Genomic DNA, 19,607 nt, shown 5'->3' with positions numbered 1-19,607 from the left:
AGCTGAACGAGCCTCCAGACCCAGCATGAGGACGGACAGGCTGTGGCGGAGAAGCTCCGCCATTTGCATGGGAGGGGAGCCAGCTGCCAGGAAACACTGAAGAAGCACATGGTGTAAACCTCGCTGTGTGTGTTTTTTTTTTAATATAATTGGTGAAAGTGTTGGTTTTTTAAAAGCAACCATGATTTTGGTTTTGTTTTAGGGGTTGTTTTGTTTTGCAATTTCATTCCATTATGGATCAAAGCTTCTCTTTAAGTAGTTTATTATAGAACATTGTCAACACTAACTTAAAGGAAGGGGTGGGGAGGTATGTAAATTGTCTGCTAATAATATTAAATAAAAACACTGAATAAGTAAAAAAAAAAAAAAAAAAAAGGCAGAGACATTCAGTTCAGTTCAGTCACTCAGTCGTGTCCGACTCCTTGCGACCCCATGAATCGAAGCACGCCAGGCCTCCCTGTCCATCACCAACTCCTGGAGTTCACCCAGACTCACGTCCATCGAGTCAGTGATACCATCCAGCCATCTCATCCTCTGTCGTCCCCTTCTCCTCCTGCCCCCAATCCCTCCCAGCATCAGAGTCTTTTCCAATGAGTCAACTCTTCACATGAGGTGGCCAAAGTACTGGAGTTTCAGCTTTAGCATCATTCCTTCCAAAGAAATCCCAGGGCTCATCTCCTTCAGAATGGACTGGTTGGATCTCCTTGCAGTCCAAGGGACTCTCAAGAGTCTTCTCCAATAACACAGTTCAAAAGCATCAATTCTTTGGCACTCAGCCTTCTTCACAGTCCAACTCTCACATCCATACATGACCACTGGAGAAACCAGAGCCTTGACTAGACGAACCTTTGTTGGCAAAGTAATGTCTCTGCTTTTGAATATGCTATCTAGGTTGGTCATAACTTTCCTTCCAAGGAGTAAGCGTCTTTTAATTTCATGGCTGCAGTCACCATCTTCAGTGATTTTGGAGCCCAAAAAAGTAAAGTCTGACACTGTTCCCATTGTTTCCCCATCTATTTCCCATGAAGTGATGGGACCGGATGCCATGATCTTTGTTTTCTGAATGTTGAGCTTTAAGCCAATTTTTTCACTCTCCACTTTCACTTTCATCAAGAGGCTTTCGAGTTCCTCTTCACTTTCTGCCATAAGGGTGGTATCATCTGCATATCTGAGGTTATTGATATTTCTCCTGGCAATCTTGATTCCAGCTTGTGCTTCTTCCAGTCCAGCGTTTCTCATGATGTACTCTGCATATAAGTTAAATAAGCAGGGTGACAACATACAGCCTTGACGTACTCCTTTTCCTATTTGGAACCAGTCTGTTGTTCCATGTCCAGTTCTAACTGTTGCTTCCTGACCTGCATACAAATTTCTCAAGAGGCAGATCATGTGGTCTGGTATTCCCATCTCTTTCAGAATTTTCCACAGTTTATTGTGATCCACACAGTCAAAGGCTTTGGCATAGTCAATAACTTTGCCAACAAAAGTCTATCTAGTCAAAGCTATGGTTTTCCAGTAGTCATGTATGGATGTGTGAGTCGGACTATAAAGAAAGCTGAGCCCCAAAGAATTGATGCTTTTGAACTGTGGTGTTGGAGAAGACTCTTGAGAGTCCCTTGGACTGCAAGGAGATCCAACCAGTCCATCCTAAAGGAAATGAGTCCTGAATATTCATTGGAAGGACTGATGCTGAAGCTGAAGCTCTAATACTTTGGCTACCTGATGCAAAGAACTGACTTATTGGAAAAGATCCTTATGCTGGGAAAGATGGAAGGTGGGAGAAGAAGGAGACAACAGAGGATGAGATAGTTGGATGGCATCACTGACTCAATGGACACAAGTTTGAGCAAACTCTGGGAGTTGGTGATGGACAGGGAAGCCTGGCATGCTGCAGTCCATGGGGTTGCAAAGAGTCAGACACAACTGAGCGACTGAACTATACCCCAAATCAATATATGGATGCTTAACATAATTACCAATACTAATTTATCTGAAAAGTGAACTAGTAAGAATAGCCAGAAAACTTCCAAAAATACGAGTAGTCAATTATATCTCTCTTGCTAGATCTTTAAATGTGCAAAACTGGGCCCCAAATGCAAAGTCCAAAAGCATATAAAAAAACATTAAATGATGAATCTGACTTTTGAAATCAATTCAAAAGGGATAGATAGTTCAATATAGGATGTGAATAACCATGTAACCAATATAAAGTTAAATGATTACTTTATATCATATGCCAGAATAAATTCCAGATGAATCAAAGAATTAATTATTTTTTAAAAAATGAAGCCATTTGCTAAAGAATATAGAGTTGGTTATGTATATATCCTTGGGAGTGCAAGTGGCCTTTCTTAGAAAAGATACAGAACATAAAAGAAAAAAAAATCAATAGAAATGATTACAAAGGTTCTTCATGATCATAAGGATGATGACAATGATAAAGATGAAAGAAGAATTAAAATCATATGTTTAATATGCAAATAAGTGTTCTGCTAAAAGAATGCATTCTGAAGGTTGACAGAGTTATAACATAGGGGGAGAAATGGGAGAATTTTCAATTTGTACATTTTAAAAAAGAAGAAAACATGGTAGAACAATGGGTCATTTTTACTCTTTCTCTGTATCTCCTGGGTTTTATTTTTTCTATTACAAACACACACTTCTAATCTGTTCATCAGAAAAAAAAATCTTTTCCAAGCAATATTAAAGCTTTAAAGCAGACTAAAGGCTAAAGCATAACTCTAAAAAAGAAATACTCTTAAAAATCAATTTTAAAAAGCCATTTATCCCAATTTAAAAATAGGCAAAGGACAGTAGTATAAAAAACAGTTCATAAAGGGTGTCAAAATGGCCAATAGACATAATAAAATATATTTAATTTCACTACTAATCAAAGAAATATATATTAAAATAATCCTGAGATCTCATAGTGGTCTGTGAAATTGACAAAGATTAAAGAGAAAAAGAATGCTCAGCGCTGGTAAGGATTTGAGGGAACAAGGTCAGAAGCAGTGCGAGTGTTGCTGCAGGACAGAGAGTGGGGTGCAAGAGGACGGTCACATCCCAGGTCACGTCCGAGTCCCTGGGACAGCCGCCAAGTATGGGTTCTTGTTTCTGCGCAGGAAAGAATTCAAGAGCAAGCCACGGTAAAGTGAAAATAGGTTTATTCAGGGAGAAATACACTCCACAGACAGAGTGTAGCCACTTCAGAGGGCAAGAGAGGCACAGGAGACCTGAAAGGCCCATGGGTAAGGGGTTGCTTTAATTAATTATACATTATTCCATAAAATGTATTTTTCTTTCCTTTATTTCATGCTTATTTCTACAGTGGTGACCACCTCATCTGTTGTTATAATGAAGATTCTTACTTAACTTGCATTCTATTGACAGCAAATACTTGATGGATTAAAATGTAATTTCATTCAAAGGGTGCACAATTTGTATACATTTTTCATTTTAAAAGTACATTAGTGGAAACAAAAAAATTTGTTATGTACTTTTATTTATATTTTTAAAAGTTACTTTTCTTCTAAGATACTTAAAAGCAGATATTAAATTGAAAGGGAAATACAAATTATAACAAATAGCTAACAATTTTTTAAAAGCATTTAAATATATCTGGATTTTGAAAAATATTTTATAAATTAATTCAGTCACATTTAATACTTTTATAAAAATAAAACCATTTGCAGTTCTAATACTAAATGTACATCAAGTTTCCAATGTAAGAATTAATATCTTACTTTCATTCATGTTATACCTAGACTGCGGGTTCTTAAATTTTTTGGTCTCAAGACTCCTTAAGCTACTGAAAGTTGTTGAGGACTCCAAAAAGCCTTTATGTTAGAATTAACATTGGGAAGTTTTTAAAACACAAGAATATATAAGCACAAATTCCATTAGCTCCCAGAGCACTGATGACATTACATGTCTTGCAACCTCTAGAAAACTCCACTGTATACTCTAGAAAGCATGAGAATGAAAGGGGCAAATAAAGTCTTAGTAGTATTAAGAAAAAATAACATGATCTCTAAACCCTGAAAAGGTGTCTGGGACTTCAGGGGTTCCCAGAGCCACTGATCTATATAGTATAAATTTAAGAGTAAGGTGAATCATCTGAGAGGTGAACACCTCTCCCTCCATAAATTGGAATCTGAAGAGAAGCAAAAAAATGGGCACTTGACATCACTACTAAACGATTCCTCACTCTGCAAGGATCTATTTATTGTATTAGCGCTATCTGACAGGAAGACTGACAAGTTCATTTGTCTTTTCTCTTAAGCACTTCCTCCATTTGCCCTCGGCCCTGAAGAGTGTTAGTTCCTAGAGCTGAACCAGCTCTCTGCCACATCCTGAGTGCTACTCTGGCTCTTCTCATCCCTGGCCAGTGACTTTTCAGTATCTTCTAACTTGCAATTTAGGTCTATTCTGGAGTTCCCCCTTTCTCAGGATGGTGCTGCTGCTGCTGCTAAGTTGCTTCAGTCATGTCCAACTCTGTGCGACCCCATAGACGGCAGCCCACGAGGCTCCCCCGTCCCTGGGATTCTCCAGGCAAGAACACTGAAGTGGGTTGCCATTTCCTTCTCCAATGTGGCTATCCTAAACTCCCAGGTGTTATATAAAATACTGAGTGGGATCCTTAGGGGAGGAAAATAGGTCCTCTCTGGGATCTTTCTATAGCAGCCCCACACTAGGTAACCTGAGTTACTTTAGTTCTTAGTACACTACCCATGGGTCTCACTTCTGGAAATGCTAAAAGCCCATCTACATATGTGTTTGCATCCTGCTGCCCCTCAGCACGTGGGGCTGGTGATGCCTCCAAGACTGCAGCAGTGACTGCCTCCCTTCACGGGCAGCAGCCTCCCACCCCCTTCTGCTGCCTGGTCCTTCACTTGGACTGGAGCAGACCTGCTCCTTCTCTTTCTTCTGAATTAACTTCCTTACCTGAAAAATCTTCTGGATCCCCTTCCATCCCCACACCAGATGGGGTCTCTAGTCTCCTCCCGCTTAGCTCTTCCATGTCACTGTCCTGCTGGCTTTCCTCCCCACACACCTCAAAACGGGGCAGGAGTTGTCTCTAGTCTTGGATCCCTCAAACATCAGGAAACATTTGGTCACATCACCCTCCGCACAGGGCTCATTTCAGCATATAGGGGCACAGTTCAAGGACTTTAGGGGCTTCCTTGATGGCTCAGTGGAGAAGAATCTACCTGTATCGCAGGAGCCACAGGCGACATGGATTCAGTCCCTAGGTTGAGAAGATGCCCTGAAGGAGGGCACGGCAACTCACTCCAGTATCCTTGCCTGGAGAAATCCATGGACAGAGGAGCCTGGTGGGTTACAGTCCCTGGGGTCGCAAAGAGCCCAACATGACTGAGCAAGTTGGCACTCACACGCGAGGACTTTATGCTACATTTTACACTTCTCCTCAACTGCGAACTCTCCTCCCTCTCTTAGGCTCAGAGCTGTTTATCAGGGTTAGTGGCAGGGCTGATGAGGTACCTGCTTTACTTATACCCTCTTGGTAAACCTCTCCAGGCTTACACCAGAGTCCTCGGGGTTTGCCCTAAATGGGTAAAGTTGCTTTTCTCTTTGCCTCTCTACTCTGTTTCTTGCAAGTCTCCAGAGGAGCAAGTACAAGCCCCACGTTTCTGAGTTAGATAGGACAGTAGTCCAGGAACGAATATTGATTTCTCATTATTATTCTGCCACCTATACCTTACTCACTAGATTTTGCTAGTCAGTAAGTAGCACTGTTAAATGTTCAAATAATTACTTTTTACTCATGAACATAGATCAACAAAGGATCTTTTTTCAAAAGGAAAAGGATCCTTAGTAGTTCAGGGTGCAGTCATTGAGGTCATTTTAACTATTCTGACATCGTGGCAGGCATAGGATCGAGGTCCCCAGGCCACACCAAAGTAGGACGCATGTGCACAGTGCTGGCTGTGGCCCCCCTGGTGGAGCTGTAGGGCTTGTTGCTTTAATAAGCCCCGCCACCACTAAGTCGTTCAGCCATCCAACCCGATCTGGTCTCCCTCCAAGTCTTCTTATCCTCCTCACCTTGCAATTGCTCTCTGCCAAGCTCAGCTACTTCCCCAAGCCTTTTTCAAAGGCCCTCTTACATGTGCACCCCCCTAGTTTTTCACACTGAGGACTACTTCAAAGGCTGGCAGTCCTGGGAAGGGAGGTCTGACAATAAAAGAAATCCCAACTGGAGAAAGGTTTGCTTTGGCAGCTGCCTGATTGTTCTGTAGGTGGGGAGGCGCCTGCTCCAACCTCTGCAGCTCACTTGCCCTCACAGCTCATTACAGATGTTTTCTTTTGGTCTGGTTCCCTTCTGGGCCTCTGAGCCCCCACTTCTAGCAGGCTTATGCAAATTTTTGTGAGGCCTCAGCTGCTCCTGCCTCCATTGATCCCTTTATCTGCTGCCAACAGGAGACTTTCTTAATCTTGCTCTGAGCCACACTCAGGAGGGAAGAGACTCAAACACTCCAAAGGTGGGGCCCATTGCTATTTGGTTCTGCAGCTTATTCCAAGGCCACAAGGCTTAGAAGGAATGCGTTGAACAACCCTTCTACCAGAAAGCCTGCTCCATCATGTGTTTCCTCCAAGAACCCCTTGTGGGCCTCCACAGAAATCCTGAACTTCAGCAAGAATTATTATTTCTTTGTGCAGGGCTTGCAATATATATATTTTTAAATCACCCAGCAAACCAAGCTAATCACTGACTGAATTCACCTTAGTAATAGTCGTGCATTGTTAGTTACTCAGTCTTGTCTGACTCTCTGCGATCCCATCGACTGTAACCCACCAGGCTCCTCTGTCCATGGGATTCTCCAGGCAAGAATACTGGAGTGGGTTGCCATTCCCTTCTCCAGGGGATTTTTCCTGACCCAGGGATCAAACCCAGGTCTCCTGCATTGCAGGCAGATTCCTTATGGTCTGAACCACCAGGGAAGTTCCTTTACTGATATCCAATTGAGGACCCCTGCCTCACTTGCTTAAACTAGGAATTCCTGACTCAACAGAAATAATTTTGACCTTCTCTTGCAGTGCTGCTTTATTTCAAATGCCTTTGAAAAGATCTGAACCCTAAAGGCCAGAAAACAGTCCACACAGCTGCAAGGATATGTGCATGGACATGTATGACACCCTGGGGGTCTCTGTCCTTCAGGTAAACTCCAGCATCTGGCCAACTTAAGTATTGAGTCCTTCTCTTGATGGAATATAAGGGATTTGATTTAGATCATACCTGAATGGTCTAGTGGTTTTCCCTACTTTCTTCCATTTAAGTCTGAATTTGGCAATAAGGAGTTCATGATCTGAGCCAGAGTCAGCTCCTGGTCTTGTTTTTGTTGACTATATAGAGCTTCTCCATCTTTGGCTGCAAAGAACATAATCAATCTGATTTCGGTGTTGACCATCTGGTGATGTCCATGTGTAGAGTCTTCTCTTGTGTTGTTGGAAGAGGGTGTTTGCTATGACCAGTGTGTTCTCTTGGCAAAGCTCTATTAGCTTTTGCCCTACTTCATGCCGTACTCCAAGGCCAAATTTGCCTATTACTCCAGGTGTTTCTTGACTTCCTACTTTTGCATTCCAGTCCCCTATAATGAAAAGGACATCTTTTTGGGGTGTTAGTTCTAAAAGGTCTTGTAGGTCTTCATAGAACCGTTCAACATCAGCTTCTTCAGTGTTACTGGTTGGGGCATAGACTTGGATTACTGTGATATTGAATGGTTTGCTTTGGAAATGAACAGAGAGCATTCTGTCGTTATTGAGATTACATCCAAGTACTGCATTTCAAACTCTTTTGTTGACCATGATGGCTACTGCATTTCTCCTAAGGGATCCCTGCCCACAGTAGTAGATATAATGGTCATCTGAGTTAAATTCACCCATTCCAGTCCATCTTAGTTTGCTGATTCCTAGAATGTCGACGTTCACTCTTGCCGTCTCCTGTTTGACCACTTCCAATTTGCCTTGATTTATAGACCTGACATTCCAGGTTCCTATGCAATATTGCTCTTTACAGCATCGGACCTTGCTTCTATCACCAGTCACATCCACAACTGGGTATCGTTTTTGCTTTGGCTCCATCCCTTCATTCTTTCTGGAGTTATTTCTCCACTGATCTCCAGTAGCATATTGGGCACTTACCGACCTGGGGAATTCCTCTTTCAGTATCCCATCGTTTTGCCTTTTCATACTGTTCATGAGGTTCTCAAGGCAAGAATACTGAAGTGGTTTGCCATTCCCTTCTCCAGTGGACCACATTCTGTCAGACCTCTCCACCATGACCCGCCCATCTTGGGTGGCCCCACACCGCATGGCTTTGTTTCATTGAGTTAGAAAAGGCTGTGGTCCGTGTGATCAGATTGGCTAGTTTTCTGTGATTATGGTTTCAGTGTGTCTGCCCTCTGATACCCTCTTGCAACACCTATCATCTTACTTGGGTTTCTCTTACCTTGGACATAGGGTATCTCTTCACGGCTGCTCCAGCCAAGCGCAGCCGCTGCTCCTTACCCTGGACGATGGGTATCTCCTCACAGCCAGCCCTGCTGACCTCCTGATCAAATCCCTTATGATTATACAGTGGAAGTGAGAAATAGATTTAAGGGACTAGACCTGATAGACAGAGTGCCTGATGAACTATGGACAGAGGTTCGTGACAATGTACAGGAGACAGGGATCAACACCATCCCCAAGAAAAAGAAATGCAAAAAAGCAAAATGGCTGTCTGAGGAGGCCTTACAAATAGCTGTGAAAAGAAGAGAAACGAAAAGCAAAGCAGAAAAGGAAAGATATAAGCATCTGAATGCAGAGTTCCAAAGAATAGTAAGGAGAGATAAGAAAGCCTTCCTCAGTGATCAATGCAAAGAAATAGAGGAAAAGAGCAGAATGGGAAAGACTAGAGATCTCTTCAAGAAAATTAAAGCTACCAAGGGAACATTTCATGCAAAGATGGGCACAATAAGGACAGAAATGGTATGGACTTAACAGAAGCAGAAGATATTAAGAAGCGGTGGCAAGAATACACAGAACTGTACAAAAAAGATCTTCGCAACCCAGATAATCACGATGGTGAGATCACTCACCTAGAGCCAGACATCCTGGAATGTGAAATCTAGTGGGCCTTAGAAAGCATCACTATGAACAAAGCTAGTGGAGGTGATGGAATTCCAGTTGAGCTATTTCAAATCCTGTAAGATGATGCTGTGAAAGTGCTGCACTCAATATGCCAGCAAATTTGGAAAACTCAGCGGTGGCCACAGGACTGGAAAAGGTCAGTTTTCATTCCAATCCCAAAGAAAGGCAATGCCAAAGAATGTCCACACCACCGCACAATTGCACTTATCTCACACGCTAGTAAAGTAATGCTCAAAATTATCCAAGCCAGGCTTCAGCAATATGTGAATAGTGAACTTCCAGATGTTCAAGCTGGTTTTAGAAAAGGCAGAGGAACCAGAGATCAAATTGCCAACATCAGTTGGATCATCGAAAAAGCAAGAGAGTTCCAGAAAAATATCTATTTCTGCTTTATTGACTATGCCAAAGCTTTTGACTGTGTGGATCACAATGAACTATGGAAAATTCTGAAAGAGATGGGAATATCAGACCACCTGACCTGCCTCTTGAGAAACCTATATGCAGGTCAGGAAGCAACAGTTAGAACTGGACATGGAACAACAGACTGGTTCCAAATAGGAAAAGGAGTACATCAAGGCTGTATGTTGTCACCCTGCTTAGTTAACTTCTATGCAGAGTACATCATGAGAAATGCTGGGCTGGAAGAAGCATGAGCTGGAATCAAGATTGCCAGGAGAAATATCAATAACCTCAGATATGCAGATGATACCATTCTTACAGCAGAAAGTTAAGAGAAACTCAAAAACCTCTTGATGAAAGTGAAAGAGGAGAGTGAAAAAGTTGGCTTAAAGCTCAACATTCAGAAAACAAAGATCATGGCATCTGGTCCCATCACTTAAAAATAGATGGGGAAACAGTGGAAACAGTGTCAGACTTTATTTTTGGGGGGTTCCAAAATCACTGCAGATGGTGACTGCAGCCATGAAATTAAAAGATACTTACTCCTTGGAGGAAAGTTATGACCAACCTAGATAGCATATTCAAAAGCAGAGACATTACTTTGCCAACAAAGGTCTGTCTAGTCAAGGCTATGGTTTTTCCAGTTGTCATGTATGAATGTGAGAGTTGGACTGTGAAGAAGGCTGAGCACCGAAGAATTGATGCTTTTGAACTGTGGTGTTGGAGAAGACTCTTGAGAGTCCCTTGGACTGCAAGGAGATCCAACTAGTCCATGCTAAAGGAGATCAGTCCTGGGTGTTCATTGGAAGGACTGATGCTGAAGCTGAAACTCCAGTACTTTGGCCACCTGATGTGAAGAGTTGACTCATTGGAAAAGACTCTGATGCTGGGAGGGATTGGGGGCAGGAGGAGAAAGGGATGACAGAGGATGAGATGGCTGGATGACATCACCGTCTCGATGGACATGAGTTTGTGTGAACTCTGGGAGTTGTTGATGGACAGGGAGGCCTGTTGTGCTGCGATTCATGGGGTAGCAAAGAATCGGACACGACTGAGCGATTGAACTGAACTGAACTTGATGAAATGGGGCCCACACAAACTCATTTCCCTGAAGACTGTGCCACAAACTGCTGACAGGGTGGCCTTCACTGTCACTACCATGAAATGGGTTCACCAGCAAGGGACATAAAAATGCAGGCACCCTTTGTTCTTCGTGGTTCTGTCCAGAGGCTGCTTCGCCTCCCAGAGGGCTCCCTCGGTCACCTTCAAGGGCTGTTCCCATCCCCAGCTGCTGCCCTCACACCATGAAAGTTCAGAGCAGCTGGACAAACACCACGTGCCCAAGTTAAAATAACAAAGACCTTTCCTGGGGCCTCAAGCTTTTTGGTGATAAGAGATTTTTTCCTAAAAGAAAACAATCCCTCAGAGCCTAAACCACCTGCTGAAAAACACTTCCTGCCTGATGCAATTTGAGGACAAAACCTGGAACAGAGCATTCTGTAAATTGCTTTGAATTGGTTAGGAAGTAAGTTGCCCTTGTATCCTTTTCTGTGCCCTGAGCTAACTCAAAAAGTTAATAGAGCAGAAGTGGCCAATGGGAAGCTCTGCCCATGTAGATTACACCAAGATATGGGCCAGTAGGAAAATTTCCAAGAGATCCAATGTGTGTATTTAAAAAAAAAAAAACACTGGAAATATAATGAGAAGGTGAAAATTTATTCACCAAACTTCTCAGAGAAAGCAAGCTCTGGTTCAAAGGCATAAAGTTCCCTCGGCTGGGAATTAGAACATCTAAGAGGCATCCTTATAAACAGAAACAAGAATAGTTGTTGGCCAACTAACCATTTTCTAAGGAAGACAAGTGCAATTAATGACTAAACTTTAGTTTTCCTTAGTGAAGCAAGGCCAGAGCAGAACTTCTGGGTTAACGGAGGAGATGCTGAGTCTTGCCTCATGTCCTACATCTCTGCCCAAGCTCTTGGCATCTCCCTCAACTAGTGACCTGAAGAGTCTAGAGTATTCTTGAAATATTAGTTGAAGGAGTGCCAAAGCATTAGCTTGCCAAAAAACTTAGCCACACGTTTGGCTAAGACCCTGGACCTGAGGACTTGCCCTCTGACGAGCTCAAACTGCGGAGATAGCACTGTTTATCAGGACAGTTCTTTAAACTAGATGGTTCATGTGTCCTTCCAGATTTACCTCTTGAGGACTAAGTAGGTGTAAGTGGGGAGATCTCATGGCAAATCTATGTGTTAAGGATAAAAGAAGGAGCAGGACCCCTGTGCAGTCACTCAGCCAATTTTCACTAGGCAACAGGTGTAAAGTTATTAAATTCCCTAGTATTCTTACCCCAGGCATCGCCTCATATCAGCCAAGACCCACCTGAAATGAGTTGACTCCACACAGAGAGTCTCTGGGCCCCACACCTAAAGCTCCCCTCCCCACCCCCCAGGGCCAATAGGAATTAGGAAGGCATATAGCTATGGATGAAGAGACGAGGTGGAGGAAAATGGGCCTAGGGCACAAAATCATCTCTCAAAGATGCTGACAAGGCATCTGGGCTGTAGATCCCTCTGTTGAAAGCCCAAATGTGACTAACCTTCCTTGTGCCTAGATATTTGCTTGAGGTCCTTTGACCTACAATATAGCCCCCAAACCTACTGAATCTGTCTTTACAACAGATTCACACTGGGATTCTGTCCCGTGTCATTTGCCAATCCTACACCTGAGCACCCAGCTCTGCAGCTGGAATTCTTCGTGTATCCAGCCTGTCTATTAACATGGATGTGTCATTTGTTTGCTCTTGCCCCCCAGGAAAGGATAAACTCCTTCCTGAAAGCTCAGGCTCAGAGCAGAGCTCTATGCACAATGACGGCAAGCACTGGAAGCTTATATTCAACCACCAACATGGCCTGACAAACTTATATTTACCACCAACATGGCCTGGCGATCCTCTGCCTCCCCACAGCCAAGCCGTGGCCCCTCTATGGTGAGGGATCTTCTTGGGTTTTGCTCAAATTTTTCACTAAGATGAAATGCCAACTCAGTGTATTATAGTTTGTCTTTGTTTTGGCAGAATAAAAGACGTTTTGCCAAAATTAAAATGGAAAATTTGGAGTCAATCTTAAATTTTTTTTTTTTAAATGAGGGACCGTCACATGTTCATAGGTTTATGTGTGTGTGTGTGAGGGCAGGCTTGTTGAGTCTCAGTGGCTGCTCAGATGTTCTTGAACACCAGATAAATGTAAGAGAAAGTATATTGATTTGGTCTGCATATTGGGTTGGGATTGTTCAACTTGGAGAAATGAAGCCTGAGGGACAATAGCCTGAAGAAAGTCACTATTTAAATTTACAAAAAAGGTTAAATGCCTTCAAAATGGCTTAAAGACTTAAGTATAAAACATGACACCATAAAACTCCTGGAAGAGAACATAGGCTTTTGCCTATTCTCCAACATAAATCATAGCAATATTTTCTTAGATCATTCTCCCAAGGCAAAAGAAATAAAACCAAAATTAAACAGATGGGACCTAAACAAATTAGTAAGCCTTTGCACAGCAAAGGAAACCATAAACAAAATGAAAAGACAACTTACAGACTGGTGGAAAATTTTGCAAATGATGTGATGGACAAGGGCTCTTTTTCCAAAATATACAAACAGCTCATACAACTCAATATAAAAAAAAAAAAACTCAATCAAAAAATGGGCAAAAGACCTAAATAGACATTTCTCCAAAGAAGACATACAGATAGCCAACAAGCTCATGAAAAATGCTCAAGATCGCTAACTATTAAAGAAGTGCAAATAAAAACTACTGTGAGGTATCACCTCACACTGGTCAGAATGGCTATCATCAAAAAATCTTCAAATAATAAATGCTGGAGAAGGTGCAAAGAAAAGAGAACCCTCCTACACTGTTGGTGGGAATGTATATTGGTATAGCCACTGTGGAGAACAGTATGCTGCTGCTAAGTCGCTTCAGTCGTGTCCGACTCTGTGCGACCCCATGGACTGCAGCCTACCAGGCTTCTCCGTCCATGGGATTCTCCAGGCAAGAACACTGGAGTGGGTTGCCATTTCCTTCTCTGGAGAACAGTATGGAAGTTCCTTAAAAAAAACTAAAAATAGAGCTACCACATGATCCAGCAATCCCACTTCTCGGCATATACCCATAAAAGGCAAAAAAAAAAAAAAAAATCTAATTTGAAAAGATACATGCGTCTAAATGTTCATTGTAGCACCTTTTACAGTAGACAAGATATGGAAGCAACCTAAATGTCAGATGAATGGATAAAGAAGATGGGGTACATATGGAATTGCTCAGCCACTGAAAACAATGAAATACTGCCATGTGTAGCAACAGGGATGAACCGAGAGATTATCGTACTAAGTCACAAAGAGAAAGACAAATATCGTGTAACAGCACTTGTACACGGAATCTAAAAAATAATACAAGTGAACTTATTCACAAAACAGAAACAGACTCACAGACATAGAAAACAAACTTATGGTTACCAAAGGGGAAAGAGGGGGCAGAATGGATAAATTAGGAGTATGGGATTAACAGATACACACTGCTGCTTCTAAGTTGCTTCAGTTGTGTCCGACTCTGTGCGACTCCACAGATGGCAGCCCACCAGGCTCCGCCATCCCTGGGATTCTCCAGGCAAGAACACTGGAGTGGGTTGCCATTTCCTTCTCCAATGCATGAAAGTGAAAGTGAAGTCGCTCAGTAAGTGTCCGACTATACAGAAAATAATAAACAACAAGGATTTATTATATAATACAGGGAACTATATTCAATACATTGTTTTTTTTTTAAGTGAGATACAGCTTAAACTGCTGCATGAGGGATTTCTGTATTAATGAAAATCTGTATTAAATGTGAAAATCTCACATTAAATGTGAAAATCTCACATTAAATGTGAAAATTTGTATTAAACGTGAAAATGGATTATACCAAGGGACAATATGGAATCTTCTCTAAGTGCCACTTAGAGAAGTGACACTTTATTTATTTAGTGACACTTTAAGTGTCACTAAAATAAAACTTATCAGTTATGGATAATTTAGCACTGGACCTAATAGAAGGAATAAGGGACATCTTTTCTCCTATTTTTACTTGAATTAAAAAATACCAACAATGAAAAAAAAATCCCAACAATGGATCTCTAGCCTTAATATACTTAACCTGTCGATGCATGATGCTGGATGCTTGGGGCTGGTGCACTGGGACGGCCCAGAGGGATGGTATGGGGAGGGAGGAGGGAGGAGGGTTCGGGATGGGGAACACATGTATACCTGTGGCGGATTCATTTTGATATTTGGCAAAACTAATACAATTATGTAAAGTTTAAAAATAAAATTAGAGGAAAAAAATAAATAAATAAATAGAAAAAAAAAATAAATAAATATGAATCCCAAAAAAAAAAAAAAAATATACTTAACCTGCTATGCGTTTGTAACCAATCACAAATTGATTGTACTAGAAGAGATTTCTTAAAAATATATTATTTATGAGGAGAGCTTGTGTGGACTTGTAAGAAAAAAAAATTTTAATGTATATATAATTTATGTGTACTCATTAAATTGAGGCCACATTTTTAAAAACAACCACATCAAAGAAAATATGGGAGAAAGCTGTATCTCAGCATCTTTTAGACACTTGAGAATAACAATCTACATTTTATTAATTTTTAAATATTTTTCACTTACATTTTAAAGTTGTAACTCTTTCATCCCTTCATTCCTAGTCTGTAGTCATGCTTCATAGGAACAGTCATGACAATGACAACGGCCCTTGCCATGTGCTAAAGGGCTTACCTGCCATGCCTTGCTTCTTCATTAAAAACAAACCCGAGGGACATCACTAATTATTAGAGACATGTAAATAAAGTTACAATGAAGTAACACTTCACACTGGCCAGATGGCCATCATCAAAAAATCTACAAACAATAAATGCTAGAGAGAATGTGGAGTAAAGGAAACCTTCCCACACTATTGGTGGGAACATAAACTGGTACAGCCACTATGGCTAACAGTATGGAGGTTCCTTAAAAAACTAAAAATAGAACTACCATATGATCCAGCAATCCCATTTGTGGGCATATATCCAGAGAAAACTCATACCTCAAAAAGATACATACACCTCAATGTCCATTGCAACACTATTTAGAATAGCCAGGACATATAAGTGACCTAAATGTCCATCAACAGAGGAATGAAGAAAGATGTGGTACACATATACAAGGAATATTAGTCACAAAAAAGAACAAAATAATGCCATTTGCAGCAACATGAATGGACCTAGAGATTGTCATACTGAATGAAGTCAGACAGAGAAAGACAAATATCTTATATGTAGAATCTTAAAAAAAAAAAAAAAAGATACAAATGAACTCATCTACAAAAAAAGAAATAGAGTCACAGGTGTAGAAAATAAGCATCTTTATTTTTGTGGGTACAGGGGGTAAAGGGGTGTGAAAGATAAATTGGAAGATTGGGATTGACATATACATACTACCATATATAAAATAGATAACTAATAAGGGCCTACTGCATAGCACAGGGAATTCCGTTCAATACTGCACAGTGGCCTATATGGAAAAAAACCTGAAAAAGAGTGAATATATGTACATATATTGATATAACAGATTCACTTTACACCTAAAACTAATACAATGTTGTAAATCAACTATACCCTAATAAAAACCTAAAAACAAAAAACTGAGGGACGTTCCCTGGTTGCCTAGTGGTTAGGATTCTGGGTTCTCACTGCCGAGGGCCCAGGTTCAGTCGCTGGTTGGGGAACTAAGATCCTGCAAGCCATACAGAGCAGCCAAAAAAATTAAATTAAAAAAAAAAGAAAAAGAAACATCAAACCTGAGGATTCATTAGTATTTAATATATGCTAAAAGTAGATTGTTCAATAAATGATCATGAGAATATTGGTTAACTCTTTGGGAAATAAATACTAGATCTTTACTTTGAAGTATGCTGCTGATGTCGCTTCAGTCGTGTCCGACTCTGTGGGACCCCATAGACAGTAGCCCACCAGGCTCCCCTGTCCCTGGGATTCTCAAGGCAAGAACACTGGAGTGTGTTGCCATTTCCTTCTCCAATGCATGAAAGTGAAAAGTGAAAGTGAAGTTGCTCAGTCGTGTCCGACTCTTAGCGACCCCATGGGCTGCAGCCTACCAGGCTTCTCCTTCCATGGGATTTTCCAGGCAAGAGTACTGGAGTGGGGTGTCATCGCCTTCTCCGACTTTGAAGTATAATTCAGACTAAATCCCAAATAAATTAAACATCCAAGATAAAAACAAAAGAACTGGCCAATCAGTCTTTGGAGGGAGAAATCTATTATACACGAAATGACAAAGGTGGAAAATATTAAAAAGATTTAACAAAGATTCACAATCTAAATGTTAAAAACTCTTGTTGATTCAATATACACATATGTAAAAGGAAAGATAAATGATATTTTAGGAGAAAATCTTTGTAGCATATGTGAAAAGTGATTATCATTAATATATAAAACTGGCCTTTCAGGTAAATAAGGAGGAACTCATCAATAAGAGAAATAGAGAACATAAAGGAGAAATTCCCAGAAAAAAAAGGCAAAGACTAAATACAAATATGAAAAAATGTTATTTTCATATAAATAATTTGATGAGATATCATTTTCAAACCCAAGTGGCAAGCGTAAGGGAAGCTGGCATTCACCCAGCAAGCTGGCAGGAATGAAATGGGTACTTTTCTGGATAGCAATGAGGTGGTGAGTGATGAGTGATAGTTGCTCAGTCACGCCTGACTCTTGCAACCCCACGGACTGTAGCCTGCCAGGCTCCTCTGTCCATGGAATTCTCCAGGCAAGATTACTGGAGTGGGTTGCCGTTTCCTTCTCCAGAGGCTCTTCCCGATCCAGGGATCCTGCATTGCAGAAAAGTCTTTACCATCTGAGCCACCAGGGAAGCCTACTATTAAGAGACCTTTCCAAGTATAAAGACAGGTCAACTTAAAAAGTATCAGCAGATACATGCTTGATTTTATCTTACAATCTATAGACAATACATTAGAATATGTAATGAATCCATACACCTTTTCCAAAGGAATACCCAAGACAGAAGTAGCAATAAAGTTATAAATGACCGTCATCAATCAGATGAAATAATTTAGATGAAGCTTTTCTCTCTTGAAGAAACAGGGACTGGGCAAGTGGTCAGGAAGGAAATACAATGTGCTTTTACCTTTGTATGAAAAATAATGTTCAGTGTCACATTGTTGAACATAGTTCTGTTTTTGCCAAATAAATCCTCTACTTCAAATTACCGTCCAAATGCTTTATTAAAACTCTGCTTCTGGCCTTTGTTTTGGAATCTGTTACTTTTGTTGCCACCTCTTGATCGCTGTGCCAGCGCTGTGAATCATGCCACTTTTCCTGTACTTCTGTTACCGATGCAGTAGGGATATCAAAGCAAACACCCTGCTTTCCTTTAAGACCATTCCCTTCACTTTGGAATCAATATCCTCACCTAGCTGTTCTTTAAGTTCTTTCCAAGCATAACTAATGTTTGGCATTTCAATTGAGCACCACAAAATCATGGTCACAAAGCCCGCTTCTGAGTTGATCAAGGAGTGCTGGTCTACCAACGTGGCACTGGAAATGTGGGCCAGGGCTGCTGCCAGGGCTTCCACAGCTCCCTTCTCCTCAGTCAGCTTCTCATCTGACTGCTTGAAGTGGGAGGCACAGAGTCCAAGAGCCTGATGGCATCTTTGCTAGAAGATTTTATTATCTCTGTTGCAGAAAGAACACCTATTCATTTAAATTTAATTCCCGCTTTTTGCTCCACTTGGGCTAACTGGTATTCTTCTTTGTGCTGGTAAAAGCAGATGCAAACCCTGGTCCTCCCAGCTCTACCTGTTCGCCCAGAACGATGAATGTAGGATTCAGCACTCTTTGGTGGAGAACTTTGAACAACCAGAACAACCTCAGGGATGTCTAACCCATTTGCAGCAACATTGGCTGCAACCAAAACTCCAAAATCACCATTTCTAAAACCTTTCAGGGTGATTTCCCTTTGCTTGTATGAAATGTCTCCGTGTAATGACTGGGCATCCTGTCTTACAACCACATTCTGTGACAACTCTTGGGCTTCTTTCTTCATTTCACAAAATATGATAGTGCGTCCTTGAAAACCACTGTACACTCAGCTCACATCTCCAATGACTGCTGCCCTCTGAGTCCAGTGGCACTTGATAGCCAAATGCTCTACAGTTATTGCCGTTTTCTGCGTCTTTTTACCAATCAGGTCCACTTGTTCATATGTAGATTTCATGTATTTCTTAGCAATATTATACACCCAATAGGGGCAAGTTGCAGAAAAAAGCAGTTTGGGGATTGTCTTCTGAATCTTTCTTGTATACCACACATAAAAAGCCCTGTTCTGGCCTCTGAGCTTTGTTACCTGTGGCCCCTTTCAAGGAGGGTCTGGGCAATTCTCCCATGTGCCAGGCACCAAGTGCTGGGCTAGAAGGAGAGCGTAGGTCTTCAGCAACCAAGGAAAGGAGGTGCCTGAAGACACACACAGTGATGATAGATTGCACTACCTTCAGTTTTTATATGTTAGAAGTTGCATGTGTAAATCGTATGCCTGCCGCACTATTTATAGGTGTTCGAATCAGAACCTTGCACAATGCAGCAACTGAGGAATCACTAAGGAGTCAGTTAATTAATAGAAGTTGCACAGCCGGCTACAAGAAAGATGCCAAAGGAGAAACCAAATCAACAAAGAAGTGTTTATTCCTTGTAAGGAAACTATGCTCCCCAAATTCAAGATATACGTCAACTTAGAGGAGATGTCTAAGGCAAGAAAGCAGGAAAATATTCTATTCTTTCCCTCCTCTTTGGAAGTGTGTTTTCAGGTTTTCCTAAGAGATATTATTTTTCATGAGTAACTTCATCTGACAGACAACGAGAATATTCTTCTTTGTTGGTTAGGGTCAGGAGGTTGTAACTTCTTGTTGTATCATCTTGGTGGAAAGGACTCTCTGAAGCCA

General features: G+C 41.3%; 1 pseudogene; it reads right to left on the bottom strand.

Annotated features, from left to right (window-relative positions):
• Nucleotides 1-17,865: 17,865 nt before the first annotated feature.
• LOC100138584 (nucleolar RNA helicase 2-like) lies at nt 17,866-19,055 on the bottom strand (annotated as a pseudogene).
• Nucleotides 19,056-19,607: the final 552 nt, after the last annotated feature.

The sequence above is a fragment of the Bos taurus genome, chromosome 6 (genome assembly GCF_002263795.3).
Source record: "Bos taurus isolate L1 Dominette 01449 registration number 42190680 breed Hereford chromosome 6, ARS-UCD2.0, whole genome shotgun sequence".
Taxonomy (NCBI): domain Eukaryota; kingdom Metazoa; phylum Chordata; class Mammalia; order Artiodactyla; family Bovidae; genus Bos; species Bos taurus.
Note: the sequence above shows the minus strand (reverse complement) of the source record. Positions and strands in the feature narration are given on the sequence as shown.